The sequence below is a fragment of the Hipposideros armiger genome, unplaced genomic scaffold (assembly GCF_001890085.2).
Source record: "Hipposideros armiger isolate ML-2016 unplaced genomic scaffold, ASM189008v1 scaffold_7, whole genome shotgun sequence".
NCBI lineage: Eukaryota > Metazoa > Chordata > Mammalia > Chiroptera > Hipposideridae > Hipposideros > Hipposideros armiger.
In genome coordinates this window covers 1,271,068-1,285,416 of record NW_017731357.1, presented here as the reverse complement: position 1 = coordinate 1,285,416, position 14,349 = coordinate 1,271,068, and the positions used below count along the sequence as shown (strand labels likewise).

The following is a 14,349-nucleotide window of genomic DNA, read 5'->3' as shown; positions in this document are numbered from 1 at the left end:
GGCCAAAGCTTGTCTTAATAATACTTAAGATATTAATGTCTTAAGATTTAATATCTTAAAATATACTTACAGGCTGGGAACTCTCTTGCTAAGTATGTGGTTGTTACAATCACATAAGATGAGCACAGTATTAAGTCTGTAGCTTGCTGGGGACCCAGTGCTGCATGCTAATCTAACACCCTTGCTTAGCCCACAGCTAGGAGTGCAATATGATGTCCACAAAGAAAACCCAAGGCTTAAAAGAGTATTCCGATTTAGTACTGGTGACGGATGTATCACAAATATTTTTGTGATATAAACAAATTATAAAAACTCCAAATTAAAATCAAGTTAACATGCCAGCAAAGGCCAAAAATAATAATGGAGGCAAAGTCATAAAAACAGTATAACAAAGACCAGCCTATTTTTAAAGCATCAGGAATTTAGAGTACAAGAAGAAAATTTGATATTTCATAAATTCCAACACAGAGAAAAATCTTAGTATTCACTAAACACTGCACACACTTTCATAGACCTTAAATTTGATACTACACGCTCTGGGAACCCAACGTATCTATAGAATATTCAGCATTTATTAAACACTAAGAATACTTTAAGAACTGTTCCAACTGTGTGTGGTAAGAACTATTAGCACCGATGTAGCTATAGAATATTCAACATTTATTAAGCACTAAGAACTGTACAGAGTACATAACTGAGAGACCACTCACAGAACATAAGGATTTAAAAGCACAGAACGATGACCAAACCAGGAAACAGTTTCAGTCTTTACAACAGCCTTGTTCTATAATTACTTGAAATGTACTTGGCTTGCAGCGATAAAAGTCAGTTCTTAAAAACTGGAGAACTATTACTGTAGCCAAAAGTTAAAGCACTTATGCTGAGTTAATGAAATAAAATTAGGAATAAGCGGATTTGTACTAACATAAAATGTGTCTGCAAAGTGAAACTCCATCTCTCAATGTTTCTAAGGGGAGCATAAAACCCCTCTTTTCTCAGTCCAACTCATTTCTTTGAACCTTAATACTGCATTAAAAAATGTCTAACTCCTACCATTCTGAAGGAGCTCTTCTAAAACGCAAACAAAATTTTAATTTTAAACATTCATAAGAAATCATACCAATAATTTTTTTCTACTTATGCTGAGAGGAAACATGCAAAGGGAACCAAAAAATGTTATGAAAAATGCTTTAACTTTTCAAAATATGGAGGATCATAAAAAAGTCAAACCCATGCTAAACATTACCATAAAATTATTTCTTAATGTAAAAATTATTTAAGGGTCCAGTCTCAAATGAACATAAATATTTTTTACGAGTATATAGGTGAACAAAGTATTTCTCTCATTTCCTTCAGAATGTGTTCACATAGCTCTTAAGTTCGCAAGTTGTAATATGATCTAATACATTGTGTAAATGGATTCATTTGGAAAGCCTCCTCTCATTCATATGCCTGAAAAATGCTTGAACCCTGTGTTCTAGGAGACCACACTTATAATTAGTTTTTTATAAGATTTGCATTGTATGCTTCTTTACATGTCTTTAGACACTTAGCAGGGCCAGCCCCAGCGTGGGTAGCAACTGAGCAAACAATAAAATGCTCACTTGCGCAAATGCTCACAGGCCTAAAATAAGTCCTTGGCCTTTGGTTATTACCTCCCCAAGGCTTTGGTTAAGTTTCATTTATTATACCTGAAAGGAATAATAGCTGGCAGCCACAAATATATGAATAAATACGACACATTAATTTTTTTGCCAGCAAAGAAAGCACCAGTTGAGAGGAAACTCCCCCACCCCCACCCCCTGTGCCCCAGCTAGCAGTTTGGTTGCCTGGGGTCAAGGAAATGAAAGGAAAGGAGGGGTTCCTAACAGTAGGTGAGAAACTTGAAAGACTGATTTCTGTACTTCCCTAAGTTGCCTTAAAGGCAGGCAAGCAATTCTATTTTGTTTGTTTTAACACTCAAATAACTTTACCTATGCACATAGCACATAACTAAAGATAGAAATAAAATGTGTTGAGAAAAAATATAGAAGGCCCGATTACAATTCACAGAAAAGTAACACATTTGTATCTTCTAGTCAAGAGAAAAGCATTCTGGGAAAATAGACACACTGGCTTCCCAATGCCCTAAGGCCTCTGCAGCTTGGCTGCTTTATTATGGGTGCTGGCATATTAAAGCCATAGCACATCCATCCTTCCCTCATGCCAACATCAACCCAATGATGCGTTTTCCAAATAAGTTGTCTATGTTGGCCAAGGGAGGCGCTCTTTGCATCATTGCTTTTTGTTTAGAAGGCAGTTTCATTTCATATAGCATCACCACATTGGAGTTGATTTGGCCATAAACCAATAAAACAAGCCTCAGACTATGTTCTCCCATTTGTTATTCTCATCTTTCATACACAACATCTTCTAATTTTAATCATGATTCTTCAAACCATTCCATTAATTGAGGGCAAAAAAGTGATGTTGTTGAAGGACCAAAAATCACTAGTATTTTAAAAAACATCTTGTAATAGAAATATTTGTTTCAATATACAAAACAGCAAAAAGGTAGTTTTGAACTCTTGGAATAGAAGGTCAAACTACTACTTTAAAAAACTAGGTATCAAATATATGATGATGGAAGGAGAACTGACTCTGGGTGGTGAACACACACTGTGATATATAAATGATGTATTACAGAATTGTACACCTGAAACCTATGTAATTTTACTACCAATTGTCACCCCAATAAACTTTAATTTAAAAGTTTTTTTAAAAACTAGGTAAATATGATATTTGAGTGTGACAAATAATTTGAGAGCATTTGAAGGCGTTTAAGATATTGACATACAAAGAATAAAAAGTTTGATTTATTAGACAATATAATCTCTGAAGATTTCTTTCATTTTAAAATATATTACTGTCATAATAAAAAGTGTTGGCAAAATGAGGTTTACTTTTCAATTGTTGTGTAATTTGTCGGCCTTTTTTCTGCCTTCCAGTGTGCATGAGGCTGCTGTTCAAGTTAAGGCAAAATATAAAACTCCGCAATAGCTCAATTTCCCTTTAAGTAAAATGAGAAAATTGTCAAACATTAGTTCCTACCTCGCACTACTTTTCAGAACAGTAAAAGCTATAAAGCACTTTACAAATATGAAAAAGCTATTTTAGGCTGGCCGAGTGGCTCGTTGGTTAAGAGTTGGCTTGGGAGCATGAGCTCTGAGCAGCAGGGCTGCCGGTTCGGATCCCACATGGGCCAGTGATGCTGTGCCCTCCACAACTAGACTGAAGAACAAAAGGAAAGAAACTTGTCTGTTCCCCTCCAATTCCCCAATAAAATATTTCATAAATAAATAAATAAGCTATTTTAAAAGATTTGGGGGGAAATAAAATATATAAGCAGGATAAATATTTCTAGAGCAAATTATTTTATAACTACCTTTTAATTTTCTAAGTCTCCTATATTATCAAATGCATTTTACAACAGCCACAATCCCTAGAGAAATATTTTAATAAACACTCTTTGAACAGAGGAACTGTCTGAGATTGGAGACCAAAGTAGACATGATGACTAAAAGCACTGTGGGATCCTGGATGGGATCCTGGAACAGAAAAAGGACAGTAAATGGAAAAACTGGTGAAATCTGAATAAAGTCTGGACCTTAGTAGTTCTGTACCACTGTTCATTTCCTGGTCTTGATAAGTGTACCACCGTTAATGCTATCAATAGATTGAAGAAGCTGGGTAATGGGTATGTGGGAACTCTGTATCCTATTTTTGCAACTCTTCTGCAAATGTAACATCAGTTCAAAATAAACAAGTTAAAAAGCCACTTAAGAAAATTTAGCTGTTTTATTAAGAATCTAAATGTTCTAAAATAGTTTTTAATATATAAGATTTGATTCCACTAGTGAACTGATTCCACTAGATGGCACCCTATTGTCTTCACACACCTCTTTTCACCTGTCATCCAGCACATGATATACTAAGTTTTTCTTGAACTTACTTTATAGCTCCATTGGGTACCATTTCTTTATATAATACATTCTATGATTTGACTCTCACTGCATAAAACAATGTTTGCTTTATTTCCTTGAAATGTCTTCTTCCAGGATTCAAGCTTCATTATCTTTCCAGAATTTTCAGGTAAGGTTTATCAACTCAGTCATTCAATACATTTATGGAGCCCTTACTTTGTGCCCCATTGTCTTTACAGTCTGAGGCTACCCAGTCTTTAGTGGTGACCACCATTACAAACGTCCCATCCTCCTGCACCCTTGAAAAAACTGCTTAAGAGCCAGACGAGTAACTGAGCAAGGAGTAATGAAATGCTTTCCCCTTTGTTTTCATGACTCACAATGCACTCAACACCTCAAGACCTTTACTGCTCAAAGGAAAGGTTAGTTTTTCAATAACTTCTAGATTCCTCCTTTTATGTCAAAGCTAAAAACCGAAGTTCCTTTTTAAGTTAAAGCCAAATAGCTAAGAGTCTACCAGTTCCAGTATGGTTTGGCTTCTGCACTCCCATCTTATGTATCTGCGGCAGCATTTCCTGGTCCATTCAATAACCTCCTTGTAAAACATTCCTGTCATCCATGCTTCTCCACTTGCCACAGCTCTCTGCTGAAATGTTCCAACAAACCCAAGACGAGTTCCATTCCATTCTAAAGTTTCATTTTAGGAAAGATATAGCAAACATAGCTAATGTGAATTTTGTTAAAGTATTAAACCCATTTGGGGTTGTTTATACATCAAAATGAAAATAGCCATGCTGTTTACTAACTTATTTCCAAGTTCTAAACTTAGTTAAGAACGGAAAATATTCAATCTCTGAATTTTAAAGAATAAGCATTTAATGTACTTCAGAATGAACTAGAAACAGTGGTTCTACATTAGACAGAACATACTTATAACACTTGGCCCTGGCCAAAACCAGAAGACACAAAAACAGGAAATATCCTCAATTTGCATTACAGTGTCATGCAAAAGCCTGAGGCAATTCTTAAATCAAATGTTAATAAGATCTCTCAGCATTCATTTCTCATTCTCATACACCAACAAAACCTATAAAGGATAGAATATAATAATCAAATTGGATCTTAAATCTACTCCCTTTTAAATACAATTTGCTCCAATTGCGAAAGCAAAATTTTTACATTAAAATTTCCTTAAACGCAACACAAAGCTCTACAGTATCGTTTTTTCTGGTGTTCTACACTTCATCTAAATTTACCACTAGTTTTGAGGAAACAGTTATATGACTCTACTCTCAGCATCTCTAACGTTGAAAAATGGGCCTGTTAAATTTAAGACAAAATTACTTAAATTACCTCCAACTTTAAATGCAAAGAGATACTTTTTTATTTAAGAAATTAAACAGAGGGCCGGCCAAGTGGCGCATTGGTTAAGAGCTGGCTTGGGACGCCAGAAGGCCCTGGTTCGGATCCCACATATGAGGGCCAGTGACACTGCCCTCTACAGCTAAATGCTGAACAACAGCTCAACCTGGAGCTGGGCTGCTGTGAGTCGCCGGCGACGGCATAGGCTGCAGCCCCTGTGGCAGTGGGTTGCCATGGGCTACCGTGTGTAGCCAGCAGCCAGCGTGAGCGGCCAGCAGCCGCTGTGAGCAGCCGTCCAGAAGCCGGCAACTGATGTGCCTTGCCCAGGAAGAGCGCAATGATGGTGCCAACTTGGGCCAGTGAAGCAACGTCCTCCACAACTAGACTGAAGAACAAAAGGACAGCAACCTGTCTGTTCCCCATCCCCTAATTCCCCAATAAAAATTTATATAAAAAATCATAAATGACATCAAAATGCCTAAGACACAGCTAGATGAATCCATCTTTAATGTATGATTCATGATCTTATTTGTTTAATCAAATAATTAAGTGCCTGCTACATGCTAGGCACTGGGTTAAGTGGGTGCTGGTATTACAGTAATAACCTACATGATGTCCTTGTCCTTATCGAGTTTAAGTCTAATGGGGACTAAGACACCAGTCAATAATCAATATCAACAAAACTAAGATAGTATGATAAAAATGACAACAAATACCTTTATGTGGTCCAGGGTCAAGAATAGGAGTTTCAAGGAAAATAAATTAACATTTAAAAGTAGTTTCAACCAGCACAAAAACAAAAAATTTTCTGATTAACACTCAGATAAATTTAATACTCCACAAAAGACTTTCCAGTCTTTTCATATTTTGGTCGGTTGTATTTTTGCTATTATTTATAACACAAACTTTCATTTTAAAAAATAGCATTTATGTTTATGAAAAGGATGGTTGGTCAGTTCTTATACTTTTATACCATGATTAGAAAAAACTAAGGAAATAAATTCAAACAAACCTTTTGTTTCCAGTTCACAGACATCACCACCAACCTTTTTAAAATCAATTGATTGTTCTTGCTTACCACTGGACACTTGTGGCATTTCTTCAGTGCAAAACTACAAGCAAGTTCATCTGCCAAGAATTCCCCCCGGAAAACAAGTGGAAGAGGAGGACACACTTGAAAGAACTCTAAGTTCCCCAAGATGATTCCTTTAGATAAAGGAGGGACAACTTAGTAGGGGTGAACTGAACTATCAGATTTCCCAGAGGGAATCCTTACTTGTGACCAATTCAGCTGCCTTTTCTATTATAGCAAACTTTAAATAGCTCTCCTTACTTATATAAATAGCTCTCCTTCTTACTTATATCCTTTCTAAATTCACTATTGTTACTCATTTATGAGTTCACTGGTATTACTCAGCACAAGTCAGTTAGTCACTATATTTTTTTAAACCACAAACTACCCCCCTCCTCTGGTTTTCTTTTCCCTTTGGTATTTCACAACACTCAAGAATATGACTAACTATACACAAGAAATGCTGCTTGGCCTTTTTTGTTTGTGGTTTAAACAGTGACCATATCCCCTCCCCATTAATAAAGTGAGTGCAATCCTTCATGGTCACATTTCTTCCTGTGAAAAGGTGACACTTGCCATTTACACCTTGGGATTAAAATGTTATTCCATATGTTATTTGATCATCATTTCTCATGAACTTATTTAGAAACAACTTACACAAACTCTTTATTCAAACAATAAATCAGTAATGGATACCATTCTTTCTTTTGACATAAAGGCACTAACTAGTCTAATATGCTTTCTGTTAATTACAGGTGAAGAACGGAAAATAATCCAAGAAAACTACAGACTGTGCTGGTTTTTAAAAAATTGTCTGTCAATTAAAACCAGACATAAGCACCCCAATTTATCTTTTCAACCATATCTGCCAAGACTTCCTCAAATCTGCCATCAATTCACGCTGGAGTGAAGGAAAAAGTTATCTCTGGCTGTGAGCGATCCATAGAGACCTTGAAAAGCCCTCCTGTCTTCCTCTCTCCATCCACACCCAACCACCTCAAAGCAGGTGCACCTCCAGAAACCTTTCCTAAGCAGCTGCTAGCCACCGCCTGCTCTGTGAACTCATACTCCACTTACTATCCTAATCTTTCCTGACCTATCACACACTTAGATTTCTTCAGAAGTAAACAGTACACTCCTAGAGATTCTATCCTTACGGTTCTGTTTTACCCACAGCACCTGGCATTTGGGTGCACATACTAATTATTTACAAAATCAAATCTCCTCCATTTCCCCCCTTCTAAAGAGGAGACATCACAAAGGCCCAGAACAAATTCTTGTCCTATCTGAGTTTGGGATTTGTTTTTCATCATTAAAGCAGGTTGGCAGAGTGGTGGTGCATTGACAATTAGAACAAATAATGGAAGTAAGGCTTCTCCAGTAAAACAGTAATAAATAAAAATCAACATCTGCATCTCCTTATTTTCCTAATGAGCATGACAAATGTGCCCTTCATAATACTAAAGTAATCTGCAACTTCATAGGGACTTTTAACTCCACATGAAAACACAACATCATGAATTGCCATGGAATTGTCTATTTGGACTTTATAGAATGGCTATACTGAATTGAGGGTGTTTGGTATGAAATAATGTGACTGGACTGTTTCTCCCTGCATTTCTTAAGAAAAGGAAAGATATAAGAAAGTAGTTGCCAAAATGCACATGAAAAAGCTAGAAGTTACTTTTTAGCTCACCCTTCACTATTGGGTCCTAAACAAAATCTTCACTAATCAGTTGCTTTACTTTTTTCTTTCTCATGTGTGTGGGGAAGGGGCCAGTGTGGTCAAAGAACAACCTTCATGTTATGGTGAACATAATCTTTCCAATACGTTCATCATATGCTATCATTCCCAACTAGTTTCAAAACTGCACTTTTTAAAGAATTTATAAAAATTCTGTGACTAGCCAAAAACTGGTTTTCCTAAAAAAAAATTGGTTTTGTAAAATAATAGAATATACAGCACTCTATACTTAGGGTTTGTGCATTTCTCTGTATGTAAGTTTTACCTAAAAATTGAAACAAATACTCAACTTATAATGCAGAAGCATCAGAAAATAAGATGGGTTAATGGATGACTAGATGAATAACTAGATGGTTAGATATCTGATAAAGCAAGTGTATTAAAATGCTAGTAATCTAAGTGGTATGCATATGTGTGTTCATTCTAAAATCCTTTCAACTTTGCTGTAGCATTGGAGATTTTCATTACAACTGTTAGGGAACAAAAATCAACAGTGTAAACTTAGTTTTTAACACACACACACGAAATGACTTATTAAAAAAATCTTTTAGGGCCAGCAGAGTGGCGTGTTGGTTAGGAGTTGGCTTGGGAAGCCAGTTCTGAGTGGCAGGGCCCCCGGTTAGGATCCCATATTAGAGCCGGTGACACTGCGTCCTCTGCAGCTGAGCTGGTGAATGGCGGCTGGACCTGGAGCTGGGCTGCTGTGGGTGGATGGTTTGGGCTGGACAGCGTGGGCTGTGGTGGGTCTGCTGTGGGCTGCCGTGGGTGGCCAGCGGCCAGCATGGGTGGCCGGCAGCCGGCATGAGCTGCCAAGAACCGCCGTGAGCAGCAGTCCAGTGGCCAGCAACCGATCTGCCTCACCCTGGATGAGCAAAATGATAATGCCAACATGGGCCAGTGAGGCGCCATCCTCCATGGTTGGACTGAGGAACAAAGGGACAGAGGTTTGTCTGTTCCCCTTCCCTGATTCCCCAATGCAGTTCCCCTTCCCTGATTCTCCAATAAAATCTTGAAAAATATCTTTTAAAATATTTCTTCTTGCCTCCATATATTGGCATGCACAAAGAAAGTCCATCTGTCTTCTTAAGTAGATCCCTCACTGTGGGGGACAGTTCTGTCAGGGCCCTCACCTGACTCATGCCTGAGAATCAGCTGACTGCCCCACAACTTGGCAGGACCTGAGTGTGCACCTCGTCCACAGCATTCTGTCCCAGGAGGCAGGACAGAACCAGCTGTCACTGACATAGAGCTGTTCACCTGCTCCTTAGCCCTCCCTGTTCACCCCATTCTTAGACTATGCTGAAGTGGTCTTGGATCTCCAGGGGGCCACATTCCAAGCCCACAGCATTTCCTCCAGACACTTTAGGTTTCTCTTGTAAGCCTATTTCTCTAAGCTTTTCTCCTTCCTTCACACATCTAGCAGCACCCTGCCTGGCTGTCCTAGGAGAAAAATCAAAGAAACAGAGAAAGGCAAGGCACTCCCACATTCCCAAGCCAAGGCATTTTCTGTGATAGGGTAGAGACCACACACTCTGTGTGCAGGTATGGTAGCCTTCATTGGAAAAGAGGGGCTCCCACCCTCTGTTGCTCCTCATGCTTATCCAAGAATAATAAAAGGGACATCAAGGGGGAAAAGCTCATTCTCAAAGTTCATACCTACCAAAGACAGGAAACTGCTGACACTGCAGCATCTGTTTAGGACAGGGACTCCTGCCACTATCCAAATCAGGCCTCCCCATCTGCCTCAGCATTTTGTTCATAGCAAGAACCAAAGTCAAGAAAAAGTGAAAGCAATACTTATATGATTCAGTCACACAAACCATGTGTTCTTTCAAGTTAACCTTTGTCTTCTGGTTCTCTGGCAACATTTAGAGTAACTCCAGACCAGAGAGCATATTGCTTGTGTGGTTTGGTTTTAGCCAGAGCTGCTTCAACTGAGTTGGGGCTGGAATCCACACTGAAACTGATCTGTGAGGAAAATCCAGAGTCCAGCGAGAAAACCTATTACTATAACACTACAACAACTCCCTTCCCACCCTGTCCCTTTTCCATTATCTCTTCCCTGTGGGTCGCGACCCCTTTGGGGGTCAAACGACCCTTTCACAGGGGTCGCCGGGTACTCATATGTGGGCGTATCTGCATGTGGGCCTGGAGACGGATAGAAGAGCGGTGTCTCGGTTCCTAAGACCATCGAAAATTACGTGTTTTCCGATGGTCTTAGGCGACCCCTGTGAAATGTTGAGAACTGCTGCTCTAGAGGTTCGAGTGAAGCACAGACAGCTTGAGGAGAAAATGCCACTGTTTGTTATGCTCTCTGGCAAGCACTTGAGAGCATGCCTTAGTCTGTGCAGGCGGGCAGATTCCGGCAGCTTGAGTGTCCTGCCTCCCAGGCACACTCTCCTAAGGAGCAGTATGAGGAACTGCAATTCTAAGAGGGGTGTGTGGGGGGATGTATGTGGGGGTGGTGTGTATGTGTGTGTGTGTGGGGGGGTATTAGGGGAGTGTGAGCCTAAACCACTTCTTATACTAGAATCTCAGTTGAGGAAATTCTAAGTTTTGCAAGTATACAAGTCTAAAATATCACCAACAAAAATTCTATATTTGTGGCATACATGTCTCAGATTTTTCTATGTTCTCTGTCGTTTGCTTGCTCTAACTTACAAGAAAAGCTTTCATAAGAACACTTCACAAAAAGACACTACCTTCACATATGAATGAGTAAAGAAAATGTAGTATAACAATACAATAGAATATTACTCAGCTTTAAAAAGAAGGAAATCCTGTCACATACTACAACATGGATGAACACTGAGGGAATTATGCTAAGTGAAATAAGCCAGTCACAGAAAGACAAATACTGCATGATTCCATGTACACAAGTTATCTAAAGCAGTTGAACTCTTAGAAACAGAAAGAATGGTTGTTGCCAGGAGCTGGGGTTGCAGGACAGAAATGAAATGTAAAATGGCTCTAGTCGTTCAGTTTTGCAAGATGAAAATGTTCTAGAGATCTGTTATACAATGGTGTGAATATAGTTAACACAACTGTACTATACATTTAAAAATGGCGAAAATGGTAAATTTTATGTTTTGTGAGGGTTTTTTACCATAATTAAACTATACATTGCCTTCACTCTACATTTAGGATACTCTGAATCTCCAATTCAACATTTTGCAATTAAAAAAATGAAATTTCTCTTATTGAAAATGAAAACCCTCAAATTAAATTGCTTTGATGATTCAAGAACAATAATTAAAAAGCACTTGAAACCACTGCTTGTGACAAATTGTCATTTTAAGCATGCATGACATTTTCATAGCAGGAAGGATCCCGACATTCTTCTCAAATGGTATGTGTGGTATGCTGAATTGGCTTCTAAATCAAATGAGGCTGCTGATATGTAGCCTTTTAGTAAGGGAAGGATATATCACAAGACAGCCTTAGAGACTGAACACTGTGGCTATTATAACAAAGGCAGCAAAATGAATAATTCATGCATAGATAGAGTGTATAAGCATTACCAGCAACTGGGACTTCATGAATGGTTCCCGCACTAGCTCCCCTTCTACCAAAATTCCCTTTCGTCTCTCATGACTCCAAACACTGATCCATCATCTATTTCCCTGAAATGTAAAAGTTACTCTAGGAGACTCTAACGTTGACAGAGCAAAAAGGCAAGGCAAACTTTTATTTGCCCAGCCTTCCTTTCAGAAAAGCCTAAACTCAAAGAAAACTACACATTTTCTAAAGCTCATGATTTCAACTTTGCACTGTAAGAATGATGACATATGAGAATGGATTAGAATGTCCAAGACTATTTCCCTTGTAATAGAAATGTAATGAACATGTCTATATCTTGGCCTTAGAGGTTAAAAAACAGGTACTGCATAACTGAATTTTCCAATAGCTCATGACTCCTTGGCTTTTGGGATCTACGATTCAGAACTGTCTCCTTTGAATTTCACCAGAGGCATTATTCAGGTATGTGAAATAACAAACACAGCAAATATATTTGCATAGTTTCTATGAGATTTGCATGTTCTTTCCTCAAACTGTAGTCTGTTTTTAAAAAAGTAAAAGCTACTTTCTTAAACTCATATGGACATGCCATTTTTCTTATTTCTGCCCCATTTCAATTAATTTGTACCTGGTACTGCTGTCACCAAAATGGAGCACTTCCCCAGAGGTAAAGAAGATCAAGAACCAGAAAGAAGCAACCATGTGAGGCTTGATCCTGAGTGAGCCCTCGGCATAATGGTCTAGGAAAGGCTGGTAAGTACATACCCAAGCACATTCTGGTTGCAAAACGAGGGGGAATAAAAGGTAGGGGAGACAAAGCAGTGTAAAAGGTCATGCATGGTTCAAACAATAATCTGTGGCCTCAAGCTGGAACCAGGAAATTCTCCCAAGTCCCCAAATTCACATGCCCTCAAGCAGACAGGGGCTTAAACTGTGAAGTATGCAAGGCCTGACCCTACCATTCTCCCATCATCCCTCATTGTCCATCTTCCCCAAACCTAGTCATAGGAACTGCTAATAAATGACCCTTTACATGGTAATGTATCAAAATCCCTCTCAGAGAGGTTCATGTTTTAATAAGAAGAACCAAAGAACATTGAGACACCAAGAAGAAAGTACTGATGAGAATGAACTCTGGGGACTCTAGGAAGCCAGGGATAACTTCCCAATGGCCCCTTTTCCCTGTCCCTTTCCACCTCATGGCCAGCACCAACCAGGCTCCAGACAACCAAAGTGTATGCATTGATTGTTTCTCTGGTACTGCAGAGGTCTCCTGGTGAGCTTCCCCCAACTCAAATTAGTCAGGGTGGGCAGCACTGTGATGAGAATGGGCACCTGGCTCCTCAACCTAGGGTTCAAGCTCCGTACCAACGCAGACAGCAGGGCCTCCTCAAACCAGCCCTCTACGGTCCCTGACTGAAGAAAGAAACAACACATTTAATAATTCTTAGAACTATCTGACCCAACACCAATACAAGGCATCCTTAAACAGTTCCAGAATTAGAAACAGCATCTGTACCTAGAAGCTGGAAAGACAGAATGAAAGCTTTGATTGAGTGTCCTTTGGGATATTATTTAGATCTAAGTGGTCTGAAAGAGGCACACTGCACATAAAACCAACTAGAATAAATGGGGACAATTCCTACCATTAATAACCAATACTCACTAGAGGGGGGGGGGAAAGTCCTGTCAAACAAAGGGCGGGATGTGCGAAGGTTATAGAATTTCCCATTATTGCATAAATATTGGGTTGTCAGAAAAGTCATGACGCACTTTTGCCACAAAAAACAGAAAACAATACGTCATGACTTTTCCGACAACCCAATAACATAAGTAACCTCAGGCTTCAGTCTCATCACTTATAACTTGGAGAATTCACAGGTTATCTAGGGCAGGGGTCGGCAAACTGGAGCTCGCGAGCCACATGTGGCTCTTTTGGTACGTTCCATCTCAAAAGTTTGTCAACCCCTGGAAGAGCCAATCCTGTACCTCACAACAGTTTAAAAATTATTTGAGAGCCATGAATATATTTTTTAAAATAAGGAAAATTTAAAGTAATATTATAAATGAAACTAACTATGATAGTTTCATTTTCATTTTCAATTGTACTTCAGAGCCACATGTACGTACCCAAAGAGCCGCATGTAACTCGCAAGCCGCAGTTTGCCAACCCCTGGCTGGCTCTTCTGTCTCAAAAGTTTGCCAACCCCTGATCTAGGGGGGATGACTTATATTTGTAATGGTGGGTGATTTGGACTTACATATTCAACCTCTGGGGCTAATTCTGAATTGTGGTAACCCACCCCATCCATGTTCCCTTCCCACCTGCCCAAGAGAGAGCAAAACCTCACAATGAAACAAAGGAAAAAGACAAAAAAAGGACAAGGAGAATTCATGATCAAGCTTATGCATAAACCACAGATGGTGGGTACAGATATTTTAAAGAGAAAGACATCGTAAAAAAGAAAAGAGGGGGGCTGGCCAAGTGGCTCAGTTGGTTAAGAGCGCGGGCTCTGAGCAACAGGGTCGCTGGTTCGATTCCCATGTGGGCCAGTGAGCTGCGCCCAAGCTGAGCTGCTGCTGAGCTACCAACAGGTGGCAGAATGGCTCAGCTGGTGAGAGCATGCACTCCTCACAACAAGGTTGCCTGTTTGATGGTGGGCTACGCCAGCCCGCCACTAAGACTGAAC

General features: G+C 39.3%; 1 long non-coding RNA gene across 1 annotated transcript in view; it reads right to left on the bottom strand.

Annotated features, from left to right (window-relative positions):
• The window catches only part of LOC109385919 (uncharacterized), a 100,470-nt gene that overhangs the window by 57,670 nt on the left and 28,451 nt on the right, over positions 1-14,349 (bottom strand). The window lies entirely within an intron of this gene.